General features: G+C 48.2%; 1 pseudogene; it reads left to right on the top strand.

Annotated features, from left to right (window-relative positions):
• The first annotated feature begins 239 nt into the window (after positions 1-239).
• Positions 240-13,356, top strand: part of LOC121277766 — a 34,822-nt pseudogene continuing 21,705 nt past the window's right edge.

Raw genomic sequence — 13,356 nt, 5'->3', positions numbered from 1 at the left:
GAATCAAATTTCAAAAATTTTATTTTATTTTTATTTGCTTTAGGAAACCTCGTCCCACCTCTGGATGTGCAAAGGCCGTTGGGTCTTTTCACCTACCCGCCAACCGTAAGGTTGGATGGGCAGCGAAAAATTTATTTTAATTACCTTGTTAATGGCCTTAATAGATCTTTTAATTGTTGGTGGGCGCGCTGCTGACTCCGACACGCTCACCAACCGAAATATTACATGATTGCACGTTGATGTCGGGTTGCTCGCCCGACGTCAGCACGCATCATTCTACGCTCAAGCGGGCAACGCCGCCCGCCAAGGTAAAAATTTTGTTCATAGAGTCCCAAGCATCTAACTATTCTAATCCCATTTTCCAGCACTTAGCCCATAGCCCTGTACGCTATGGCATTTCAAGTGCTCATCTAAATACTTCTGTGTTGTGAGGGTTCCTGCCTCTGCCACCCTCTCAGGCAGTGTGTTTCAGATTCCAACCACCCTCTTGGTGAAAACATTTTTTCTCAAATCCCCTCTAAACCTCCTGCCCTTTACCTTAAATCAATGTCCCCTGGTTATTGACACCTCCACTAAGGGGAAAAATTTCTTCCTATCTACCCTATCCATGCCCCTCAGAATTTTGTACACCTCTATCAGGTCCCACCTCAGCCTTCTATGCTCTAAGGAAAACAACCCTAGCCTATCCAGTCTCTCTTCATAGCTGAGATGTCTGCAGCAGGAGGAGGCAGGTTGGACTGAGCTCACCGGCACTCGGACGACTGCTGTGGAACAGGCATCTGTGAGGTCCGAGTCAGATGAAGAGCCTCTGGATTTGGCCTTCCAACTCATCCTGGAGAGTCAGCAGAAGGCAAAGCTGTTGGAAGCTCTCAACAGAGTGGCGCGTGAGTCGGAGGAGTGCGTCCGCCTGCTCTCTAATGAAGTGGTGCCTGCATGGGATGTCTCCATGGGGAGAATGATGGTTTCCATGGAGACCCTGGACCAGCAGAATGTGGAGATGTGTGCAGATCTTCACTCCATTGTAGGAGCCATGCGTGAGTTCCTGTAGTGGCTCCGTGAGAGGGAAACAGGGCACCTTGGCATCCCTCCAGCTGCCCCTTCCCCTCAAGAAGTCAGACCAGGGCACCTGAGCACCCAAAGGGAGGAGGCGCGGCAGTTGGACACCCCTGGGTCATCCACTCAGGAATCTCAGAGACTGCCCTCTCCCTCCGAGCCCCCTTTGCCTGTGACCCCCTCAACCTCATTCTCTGTCACTGCAGAGGGAGCAGCTGGCCAATGAATGATACTGGAGGGAGATGTGCGTGTTTGCGAGGGCCTTTTGGAACCTCATGTAAGCACTGTCCCATTGATATGGATCCTTCACGTGCCATACTCATCTCAATATCCTGAGCATTTTCAATGCTGCCTGATGGGGTTTGCTTTCAGTTGCCCATCTGAGCTGACCTGCATCTCCGCCCACCCACTGATCACACTCCCGTGCAGCATCTGATCTTGCCCACCACGACTGCCATTTCACTTCCTATTTAGACAGCATGGTCTGGATTTGGTTTTTCACAAGCTCCCCCATCTTTTCCCCTCCCCTAGTTATCCATTTCCTTTCCCCCATCACTGTTGACCCTCTGTTATCACCTTCTACCTCCCCTCCATGACAGACCAGCCACAACCCTTTTCTTTCAGTGATGTCCAGATGAAGGTACACATTACCTTCCTTCCTGCAAATCCCACCCCCATCCACATTTACCTCCTCGACTTCCTTCTTCCCACCCCCAGGGTCTGTGACTGCTTCCAAGTCCCCACCAACAACCTTCGCCATCCCTTCTATCGCTACCTTCAAACCAACACCCACCCACCCTACCGCCTCTCTCTGCCCTTGGTCATTCTCACCATACCCTTGTTCCATGCCCACCCTCATTTCTTCTCCCGGAGGCAGTCATGGACTCATCAGACCCCTCCCTCTCACGTTCACCTGGACACTCCCCCTCAGGACCCCTTCCCCCCTCTGGATTCCTTCCCCCCTTGAAACCCCTTTTCGTCCTTGGAACCACTTCTCCCTTTGGAACCCCTTCCCCCCTTGGAACCCCTTCCTCCCTCTGGACCCCTTCCCCCCTTGGAACCCCTTCCCCCTTGGAACCCCTTCCTCCCTCAGAACCCCTTCCCCCCTCTGGACCTCTTCCCCACTTGAAAGCCCTATCTCTCCTTGGAACCCATTCCCCCCCTTGGAACCCCTTCCCCCGCACCCCACCCCTTGGTCCTCCAGTGGCCCAGGAGTCCACCCCCATTTAGTCCTTCCCCCTTCCTGACTCCTTCAGACACCCTTACTTCTTCCTCCACCCTTAGCCCTTCCCCCTCCCGGATCTTTCTTCCAGCCTTACTTCTTGCTCCAGATTTAATTCTTCCTCCAACTTTAGTCTTTCCCTCTTCCCGACTCCCTCCTCCACCCTTACTTCTTCCTCCAGCCTTACACCCTTCCCTCTCCACACTCCTTCCTCACACCGGACATCCTCCCCTTTCAGCACTTCTTTCCCACTTCGAAATCCTTCCCTTATGCTTTCCACACCATTACTCCCAAGTTACTGTCTTCTCCCCCTGTTACCCTCTCCTCCCCTGTGCTCCCTCCCCCCTTTCCAACATCCCCTCTGACACCTTCATTCTCCCTTTCCCAACCTCACCCCACCCTGACACCTCTTCCTCTCCCAATCGTTCCGAGACCTCCTCTGCTACTTGCCGGTACATCTTGCTCTCCGAAACACAGCTGAATCTTCCTCTCCAGACCCTCGACCACCATCTGTTGTGAGCTGACCCTCATTGGTCACTGCATGAGCTGCTTCTCAGCAGAGCCATGTTCATGACAATCCACCCAGCATGCCATGGACAATCTTCCAGTGTGCTCTTGGTGTTGTGCTCCTGCATCTTCTGCTCCTCGGATGTCTGTGATGTGAGCAAGGCCCTGGCAATAAGCCCTGACTCCTACATGTCACACTTGTCAAGATGTGCTCTGCACCAGCATGCAATCACGCCAATGTGGATGGTCGATCCAGCCGGGAGTGGATGATTCCAGCAGGCTGGCCTTATAATGAAATGCAAATGCATTATAATAAAGTTTCCGATGGCTGATGGTGGGGAAGGCGGTCCACAAACTGGTTTAATGATGTCGCAAAACTAATTTTTGGCCTGATTGCCATTTTGTCCACTCACGCCACCAAGCACCGCCGACACCAGCGTGCCGAATGATTCCACTCTGGGTTTGTGGCAGGTGGTGAAGGAGTGAACAGGTGGGAAAAATATACTCGACCTCATCCTCACCAACCTGCCTGCCATAGACCTGTCCGTGACAGTATTGGTAGGAGTGCCCACTGCTAAGTCCTTGTCGAGATGAGGTCCCATCTTCATATTGAGGTTACACTCTATCGTGCTGTGTAGCACTACCAGATCTAGCAACTCAAGACTGGGCAACCATGAGGTGCTGTGGGCCATCAGAAGCAGCACAATTGTACTCAACCACAATCTGTAACCTCATGACCCGGCATGTCCCCCACTCTAGCATTAACATCAACTCAATGAATCAACCCTGGTTCAATGAATAGTGCAGGAGGGCATGTTAGAAGCAGCACCAGACATACTTAAAAATGAGGTGTCAACCTGGTGAGGCAACAACACAGGACTACTTGCGTGCCAAGCAGCATTAGCAGCAAATGAAAGACAGAGCTAAGTGATTCCACAACCAATAAATCATATCTAAGTTCTGAATTCCTGCCACAGCCAGTTGTGGTGGAAAATTTTTAAAAATCACAGGAAGAGGAGTGTCCACAAATATCCCCATCTTCAATGATGGGAGAGCACAGCACAGTAGTGCAAAAGTTAAGGCTGAAGCATTCACAACAATCTTCAGTCAGATGTACTGAGTGGATGATCAATCTCGGCCTCCTCCGGAGGTCTCCAACATCATAGCTGCCAGTCTTCAGCCAACTCGATTCACTCCGCATGATATCAAGCAATGGCTGAAGGCACTGGATACTGCAAAGTCTATGGGCCCTAACAGTACTCCAGCAATAGTCTGAAGACTTGGGCTTCAGAACTTGCCGTTCTCCTAGCCAAGATATTGCTGTACAGCTGTAACACTGGCATCTAGCTTGTAAGGTGAAAAACTGCCCAGGCATGTCCTGCACACAAAAAGCAGGGCAAATCCAATTGGGCCAATTACCGCCCCATCGGTCTACTCTCGATCATCAGTAAAGTGATGGAAGGGGGTCATCAACAGTGCTATCAAGCAGCACTTGCTTATCAATAACATGCTCACTGATAAGAGCATAAGACCATAAGACGTAGGAGCAGAAGTGGGCCATTCGGCCCATCGAGTCTGCTCCACCATTCAGTGAGATCATGGCTGATCTGATAATCCTCAACTCCACTTCCTGCCTTTTCCCCATAACCCTTGATTCCCTTACTGATTAAAAATCTTTCTATCTCAGCCTTAAATATACTTAATGACCCAGCCTCTACAGCCTTCTGCGGTAAAGAATTCCACAGATTCACTACCCTCTGAGAGAAGAAATTCCTCCTCATCCCTGTTTTAAATGGGTGCCCCCTTACTCTGATATTATGCCCTCTGTTCCTAGACTCTCCCACAAGGGGAAACAGCCTCTCAGCATCCACCCTGTCAAGCACCCTAAGAACCTTATATGTTTCAATAAGGTCACCTGTTGTTCTTCTAAACTCCAATGAGTACAGGCTCAACCTGCTCAACCTTTCCTCATAAGAAAATCCCTCCATACCTGGGATAAACCTAGTGAACCTTCTCTGGATGGCCTCCAATGCCAGTATATCTTTCCTTAGGTAAGGGGACCAAAATTGTTCACAATATTCTAGGTGTTGTCTAACTCGTGCCTTCTATAGCTTTAGTAAGACTTCCCTATTTTTATATTCCATTCCCTTTGAAATAAAGGCCTACATTCCATTTGCCTTACCTATGACCTGCTGAACTTGTATGTTAGCTTTTTGGGATTCATGCACAGGGACTCCCAAATCTCTCTGTGCTGCAGCCTTCTGCAGTCTTTCTCCATTTAAATAATATTCAGCTCTTCTATTCTTCCTGTCAAAATGCATAACCTCACATTTTCCCACATTATATTCCATCTGCCAAGTTTTTGTTCACTCACTTAACCTGTTTATATCTCTCTGTAGACTCCGTGTGTCATCCTCATAACTTACCTTCCCACCTATTTTTGTGTCATCCGCAAACTTGGTGATAGTACATTCACTTCTCTCATGTAAGTCATTAATATATATTGTAAATAATTGAGGCCCCAGTACTGATCCCTGTGGCACTCCACTAGCTACAGGCTGCCATCCCAAAAATACCCCCTTTATCACAACTCGCTGTCTTCTATTAGTTAGCCAATCCTCTATCCATGCTGATATACTGCCGCCAACATCATGGGCTCTTATCTTATTAAGTAACCTTATGTCTGGTACCTCATCTAACGATGCTCCGTTTAGACTCTGCCAGGGACATTCAGTCCTGATCTCATTACAGCCTTGGTTCAAACATGGATAAAGGGGCTAACTCCAGAGTTGTGGTGAGAGTGACTGCCCTTGGCATCAAGGCAGCATTTGACTGAATGTGGCAATAAGGAGCCCCAGCAAAACTGGAGTAAATGGGAATCAGGGGGAAATCTCTGGGCTGGTTGGAGTCATATCTAGCACAAAGAAAGATGATTGTGGTTGTTGGAGCTCAATAACCTCAGTTCCAGAATATCACTGCCGGAGTTCCTCAGGGTAGAGTCCTAGGCCCAACCACCTTCAGCTGCTTCATTAATTACCTTCCTTCCATTATAAGTTCAGAAGTGAGAACGTTCCTGATGATTGCACAACGTTCAGAACCATTCGCAACTCCTTAGATACCGCAACAGTCCATGTCCAAAAGCAGCAACATCCAGGCTTGAGCTGACAAGTGGTAAGAAACAGGCAATGGCTTAATTGGCACCACATCCACAAACATTGACTGCCTCCACTGCCAAAATACAGTGTAAGCAGTGTGTACCATCTACAAGATGCACTGCAGAAACTCACCAAGGCTCCTTAGGCAGTGCCTTCCAAACCCACGACTGCTACCATCTAGAAAGACAAGGGCAGCAGATACATGGGAACAACCTGGAAGTTCCACTCCAACCCGCTCACCATCCAGACTTGGAAATATATTGCCATTCCCTCACTGTCGCGGGGTCAAGATCCCAGAACTATCTCCCTAACAGCACGGTGAGTGCACCTACACCACATGGACTGCAGTGGTTCAAGAAGGCAGCCCATCACCACCTTCTCAAGGGCAATTGGGGATAGGCAATAGATGTGGCCTAGACAGCGATGCCCTCATCCCATGAATGAATAACAAAATAAATGCTACTGCTAGTCGAGAGTGTGGAGGGGGAGTGGTGGCTTCACTTTATCCAGGTGCCCCTTCTCCTCCAGGAGCCAGGGAGGTGCCATTGCGCACCAACAGGTAGGGATGCCAGCAATATGCCTTGGGAGGGAGCCATCCCAGGGAGCCTGAAGGGTGAACTACCAATCTACCTCTGCTCTGATGGTGTCTCCAATAGGTATGGCCAAAGAAGATGCGCCTGACCCTCTGCAGGAGACCACCAGACGGCTGGAGCACAAAAGGTCTCGGACCATCAGAGTATGGCCACCATGGTCAGTTCATGAAACAGGTCACTCAGCAGACTGCCTCCACCTTAGCTGGAGATGTCAGGGTTACACCATGGCATAGTGGTAAAATTCCTAAGTGTAAACTATTCTAATGGCACAAAGTTGACACTGAACTGGACTAGACATACAAATACTGTGGCTACAGAGCAGGTCAGAGATTGGAATCCTGTGGTGAGTAACCCACCTCCTGATTCCCCAAAGCCTGTCCACCATCTACAAGGCACAAGTCAGGAGTGTGATGGAATACTCTCCACTTGCCTGGATGATTGAAGTTCCAACAACACTCAAGAAGCTTGACACTATCCAGGACAAAGCAGTCCGCTTGATTGGCACAACATCCACAACATTCACTTCCTCCTTCATTGATGCACAGTGACAGCAGTGTGTGCAATCTGCAAGATGCTTTCCAGGAACTCACCAAGGCTCCTTTGACAACACCCCTCAAACCCACGACCACTACCATCTAGAAGGACAAGGGCAGCAGACAAATAGGAGCACCACCACCTGGAAGTTGCCCTCCAAGTCACTCACCATCCTGACTTAGAAATATATCGCCGATCCTTTACTGTCACTGGGCCAAACTCTTGGAACTCCCTTTCTAATAGCACTGTGAGTGCATCTGCAGCACATGGACTGCGGTGGTTCAAGATGGAAGTTCACCACCACCTTCTCAAGGCAATTAGGGATGGGAAATAAATGCTGGCCTAGCCAGTGATGCCCACATCACATGAATGAATTTTAAAAAGTACCCAATCAATCATTGGCATCGCAATGTATTGTGTAAATATAGTGTTTTGATAATTTTATTTATAATTGTTACGATGGTCATGTTGCTGTGATATTTCCAGACAGAAGGTACCTTGTAAAGGCTTGCCAATTCATTAACAATCAATGATGACTGAGATGGGGATTATGGACACAACATTTTTTCTGCTGCTGTGGCAGCATCGGTATGTCTATGTCGATTGAGAGCAGGAGGTTTTTCTACTTGTCAATCTTAATTGGGTCGGTAGATGGAAAACTCAGTGACAAACTAGCACATGATGTTCACTCCATTATCGCCCCTCAGAAGTTGTTCTCTCAACAGTGTATGCACCTGAAGCATTCCATCAATAGCAGATGTAAGTGTGGAGTTCCTTACAAGGTCTTCCCAGGGTTTAGAGCTTGTGTGACTGAAGCATTTCCTCTGTCTAAGTCAGAGGTTTTGTGGCTTTGATGAGACCATGCATTAGGGCTTGCTTACACCAAGGGCCTGCAGCCACTTCCCTTCTAGGTACCAGAGGTCACAGGCCTGTAGGGTTTGGATGGAGTTTACCCAGAATGGTGGCACTTCAACAGTGATGTTCCTTGAGCCAAGGATCAAGTGATCTTGCAGGGGCATCACTCTGGCTTAAATCAGGATCCAATGGGGGCCTCACAGGTCTGTCTGGTGCATTGCTCCATCATCCTGTATCACCCCAGTAGCACCATGTATCACCCCAGGGCCTTACCTTTTACCCTCTCCTGATGATGAATCCGGCTCCCTCATCTTCCAAGCTGGCAATTCAACACATCTTTGCTGTGTGAAGTTATGTCAGACGCAGCAGACTCTGTGACACATGGGGCAGGATTTTTGGGTCATCAGGTGGGTGTGGTGGGTGGGCCTGGGAGTGTCTGGGAAACGGTCTGCCACCCACGATCAGCCCCCGGCCGTGATTTCACACTGGCTGACCAATTAAAAGCCAGCCAGCCAACATGAAAGGCGCACTGAGAACCTCAATGCTGCCGGGGTGGGTGGCAGGAGGAGTGGGAGTACTAAAGTCTGCGCATGCGCAAAGAAGCGGGCACTGAAAGCAGGGTGCTGCCTCAGGGAGCTGAACAATTTTAAAATCAAAAAGAAAGATTTTTAACAATCTGAAAAAAAATGTCCCGACATGGGACTAACTCACAATAACATAAACAGAATAACATTTCTGCCCCAAAATTTTTATTTATTTTTTATTTAATTGTGGAAATCTTATCCCACCTGTGGATGAGGTTTCCTAAAAAATCCAAAGGCTGCCTGTCTGATTCATTCGCCTGCCAACCCACCCACCCCACCATGGCCACCTCCCTCCTCGGCCTGGTCATCAGTCACCTCTTCCTGCTATCGCAGCTATGTCCCTGGACAATCCAATTCTCACACTGGGGCTGCAAACCATCATCCTACACCCTCCCTCAGTCACAGTTATCTTTCCCTTCATCACCCTACACCCTTCGTTCCTCACTCTGTCCCTGCTTTCTGTGACCCTTGAGCCTCCCACCATTACTCTTGATCAACTGCCTGTCATCCTAAAGCTACCCCGCCATCACCATTGTTGGATGGGCAGTGAAAAATGGTTTTTAATTAATGGATTAATGGCCTTAATGGGCCTCTGAATTGTCGGCGGGCATGCTGCCAACTCTCGCGTCTGCCCACTGACCAAAATATCATGAGTGTGCAATGACAATGGGACACTCACCTGACATCATCATGCGCTATTTTATGCCCGACCGGGTCGGGCGTGTGCCCACCCACTGGACGTAAAATCCTGCCCATGCTGTAGATTTCCACCTAAATGGTCCAGTCGGTGGAACCTCATCTTCAGCAGTCCAATGGTCTTCTCTAATGAGCTTTTGTTGAGGCATGAAAGGCACTGTGCCTCTCCCCTGCTGGGCTTTGTGGGTTTCGCTCAAGTGTCCTGAGTAGGCCTTCCGTGAATGTCCCCAGTCATGCTGGAGCCACCCCTACAGTTGCTGGGGTGGAGCAAACAACTGTGGCACCCGAGAGTGACTGAGAATGTAAGAGTCCAGAGAGTTTCCTGGAAAGTGAGCACACCCCTGCAGGATTTGTTTATCGTGATCACAGGCCAGCTGGACACTGAGAGAGTGAATTCCCTTTCAGCTTATTAATGTTGCTGTCTGTTCCCAGGAGTTCTCTGCTCCCTGTGTATAATCAATTGCCCCTTGTACCTGTGGAAACCCAGCTATAGAGTTGAATCCAATGGCTCTGGCTGCCTGGCTCTTGTAGGGGGTGGTGGTGTGTCTCAGCTTCACCTCTGACTTTTGAGCAGTTCAAATTGCTCCCACTCCCTGGGTTCTTGACCTTGGACTTATTTAGGGGTTGTGACAAAGTGCAGCAAACTGGTTTTGGTGCAAGAAACAAAACTGGGTTTATTGAAGTCACAAATGAACTTATTACATTAGGATTACACTGATATTATACAGACCTTCAAAGTACACTTAGTTAAGAATGGGGAACACATGGCATAATCAGGGAAAATCACGCTACTAATCCCCTTACCCTTGTTCCCCACTCCCCCCAAAACCTAAGTAAATTGAACAAGAAGAGATCACAGATCATGCTCACCAACCAGGGTTCCTTGACAGTTCAAAATCCAGCCAGGTAAGCTGGCTGCAGTTTTGGGGTATGCTCTTTGTGTCCTCTGAGGCCTGCCGACCCCACATGGTCCTGCTCTGTAGAATCTGCAAAGGTTCATCAGTTGGGTGGAGGGCGCGGTTGTGGATGGTTGATCTTCGTGGAGGGCTGCGGTTGCGGCCTTGTTGCCTTCAGTTGAGCCTGCCACCCCGGGCACCTCTCCGTGATGTTACCTGCGGGCCTGCAAACCTCCAGATCTCCTCCCTGCCTGGCTCAGCTCCCTGCTTAAAAACTTGGCTTCAACCACTCCCAACTGCTCACTGCCCGGTGTCAGCTTTCAAAACTGTTCACCCTTCTGTGTCCGCTTTCAAAACTGCTTCCTGCATAAAACTGCTCACTTCAGATCTGCCGGCCCAGTTATACTGTTTTTTTTCAAATTTCTTATCTTAATCCAAATCAAGGTTAGTTCTTTATCTGATTTTTGGTGGGCCTCTTCAGGTGACTGTTGTCTCATTGTTTTTAATGGGCTCGCATGATGTTTATCATTGTCTTCCTGCCCCCGTAACTAGTCTTGAACTGAAAGCCATTGTATGTGTGGCATATTGATGGGTTTGCATAATTGCATTGATTGTGGTCTTCCTGCCCCTGTAGTTAGTAGCAATTATTTATGCAAGATTTTGATGGGCTTTAGTTTCGTGTTGATTGTTTTAAAGGGAAGAATGTGTATTCTGTCTCCTCTCGTTGTCTGGATTCAGGTAAAAGTCCAAAAGTCATATCCTTGTTGATAATATGAAAAATGTGGAAATTTTGAGAACTCTTCACTCTCAGGGTCTGTGCTGAATCTCATCAAGTCATCAATCCTTTTGAATATGACATTAGCGGACTTCTTTGTGCATCCGTGTGTGGTTGACAGGGATGTTCTACACATGCTCCCCATGGAGGCTTGCAATGACCTGGTGTCAAAACTGTGGTGACTTTTAAGGCTACTGGCATAGGATTGCTTCCCATTCCATGAGGCTATCAGTCTTCCTGACATAGGGAACTGGCGTGGGTCAGTGACTGACTGCTATGATATCCTCAGCTGTCTTTGACATTGCATTGCCTCTCTGACATTTGTAGCTATCTGTGTGTGTGATATATTCAATTACCTGTCACTGTCCAGTGTCGCACTAGCCCATGATTGTCAGTATCCTGAGCTGCCTGATCCTCTGCTGGCATCCTTGTTGTCCTTCTGGCTGTTGATGTGCCTGACATTGGGCCATCCTCTGCCCATTCCTCTCCTCCTCCATCATAGCATCAAAAAGTGCTAGGTTCAAGTGACACATCCTGTCTGCCTGAAGTGAACTGCGGACAGAAGGCCAGCAAAGACCTGGTCAGCACAGTCAATTTGGCCTTTAGCTCTGACTTAATGACGATGGACCAATGAAGAGCTCACTGCTTGACTCCACCCACCTCAATGTGGTGATCTCCCTCCTCGGCCTGGTCTCCAATCACCTCTTCTTGCTATCACAGCTATGTCCCTGGACACTCCCACTCTCACACTGGGGCTGCAAACCATCATCCTGCACCTTCCTTCGGTCACAGTTATCTTTCCCTTCATCACCCTGCACCCTTCGTTCCTCATTCTGGCCCTGTTTTCTGTGACCCTTTAGCCTCCCACCATCACTCTTGATCAACTGCCTGTCATCCTAAAGCTACCCCGCCATCACCATTGAACTGTACCCTATCACCATTGCGATACCACTCCCTCACCCTTGACCTGTACCTCCCTCACCCTTGACTTGCGAACTGTCATCCTGCACTTTTGTTTCCTTCATTCATGGGATACAGACGTTGCTAGCTAGGCCAGCATTTATTACCCATCCCTAATTGCCCTTCAGAAGGTGGTGGTGAGCTGCCTTCTTGAGCCATAGCAGCCCGTGAGGTATAGGTATACCCACAGTGCTGTTACTCACCCTCTATCACCCTTGACCTGCCCTCAATAACCTTTGGCTCTCCTAAACTCACCATTGATCTGTCCTCAATCACCCTTGATCACCCCTCTATCATGCTTGATCTCCCTTCAGTAGAAGTTGACTTTCTCTGGATCGTCAAGCTTCCTCCATCTGCTCTCCACAAGCCATGACCCCCTCTGTCCCTACCTCCCAGGACAGTTGCCATCCTGCCTCCCAATGCACAGCCGTGCTCTGACCTCCCTGGATAGCTAAGATCCAAGCTCAACGCAACAACTCAGCCTCATCTCTCCTGGTCCAATAAAATCCTTCATACCAGAAAAGCTGCTCCTACTCACTCCAAATCTACCAGGACTACTATCTCACCTGCTGTATGCTGCCTTTAACCTGTCATGAATCTGATGGCACATATTTCTTGTTTGCTGCCAACTTAATTGCTAAGGTACCATTTAATCTGCCAAAGTTGTGTTTTAATGAGAATGCCTGACACGTTAGTGCATTGAAAGTAGGATCATGCTGCTTGCTGTCGGGAAACCTGATCCACCCCCAATCCGCTACTGGCTTAATACTCACCTTTATTCCAGCCACAGGAATCTGACTTGTCAACTCCTGCACAGTTAAGTTTCCCCCCTACCTTGTTTTCCACTCCTGGGAGCAGCATTAGATTTTACACTGTAATTTCTATCCTTATTTTCCTCAGTCATCCAGGATGCATCCCAAATGGAGCATAACTTTTCTCCTTTCAAGATTGTCAGCCCTGTTTGATTTTTTTCTATTTTATCCTGTTCAATATCTCTACTGCCTCCTCCTTTACCACTATATTGGCAGCATCCTCTTCCCTAGTGAAGACATGCAAATTACTCATTTACTAATTTAGCCATTCCCTCTGCCTTCACAAGGTGATGTTTTGGTGCCTAATCAGCCCCACCATACCTTTGACTATCCTTTTATTGTTTATGTGTACATTGAAGACTTTGCCTTCCCTTTTATGTTAACCTTTAATCTATTTCTCATACCCTCTCTTTGTTTCTTTTCCTCCTTATAAATCTCCTCTTGATTTTCTATATTCAGCTTGGTTCTCCACTGTATTATCAATCTTACAATTATCATAGTCTCCTTTACTGTCTCATTTTAGCTTTTATATCTTTAGTGAACCAATCAGTTCTAGTCCTGGATGTCCTTCCTTTCCCCCTCATGCAAATGTGTCTACCCTGTACCTGAATAATCTCCATTTTGAAGATCTTCCATTATTCAATTATTATTTTCATGCCAAGTTTTGATTCCAATCTAACTTGGCCAGCTTCCTTTTCAACTCATTGAAGTTAG

The sequence above is a fragment of the Carcharodon carcharias genome, chromosome 5, assembly GCF_017639515.1.
Source record: "Carcharodon carcharias isolate sCarCar2 chromosome 5, sCarCar2.pri, whole genome shotgun sequence".
In the NCBI taxonomy this organism is placed as follows: Eukaryota; Metazoa; Chordata; class Chondrichthyes; order Lamniformes; family Lamnidae; genus Carcharodon; species Carcharodon carcharias.
Note: the sequence above shows the minus strand (reverse complement) of the source record. Positions and strands in the feature narration are given on the sequence as shown.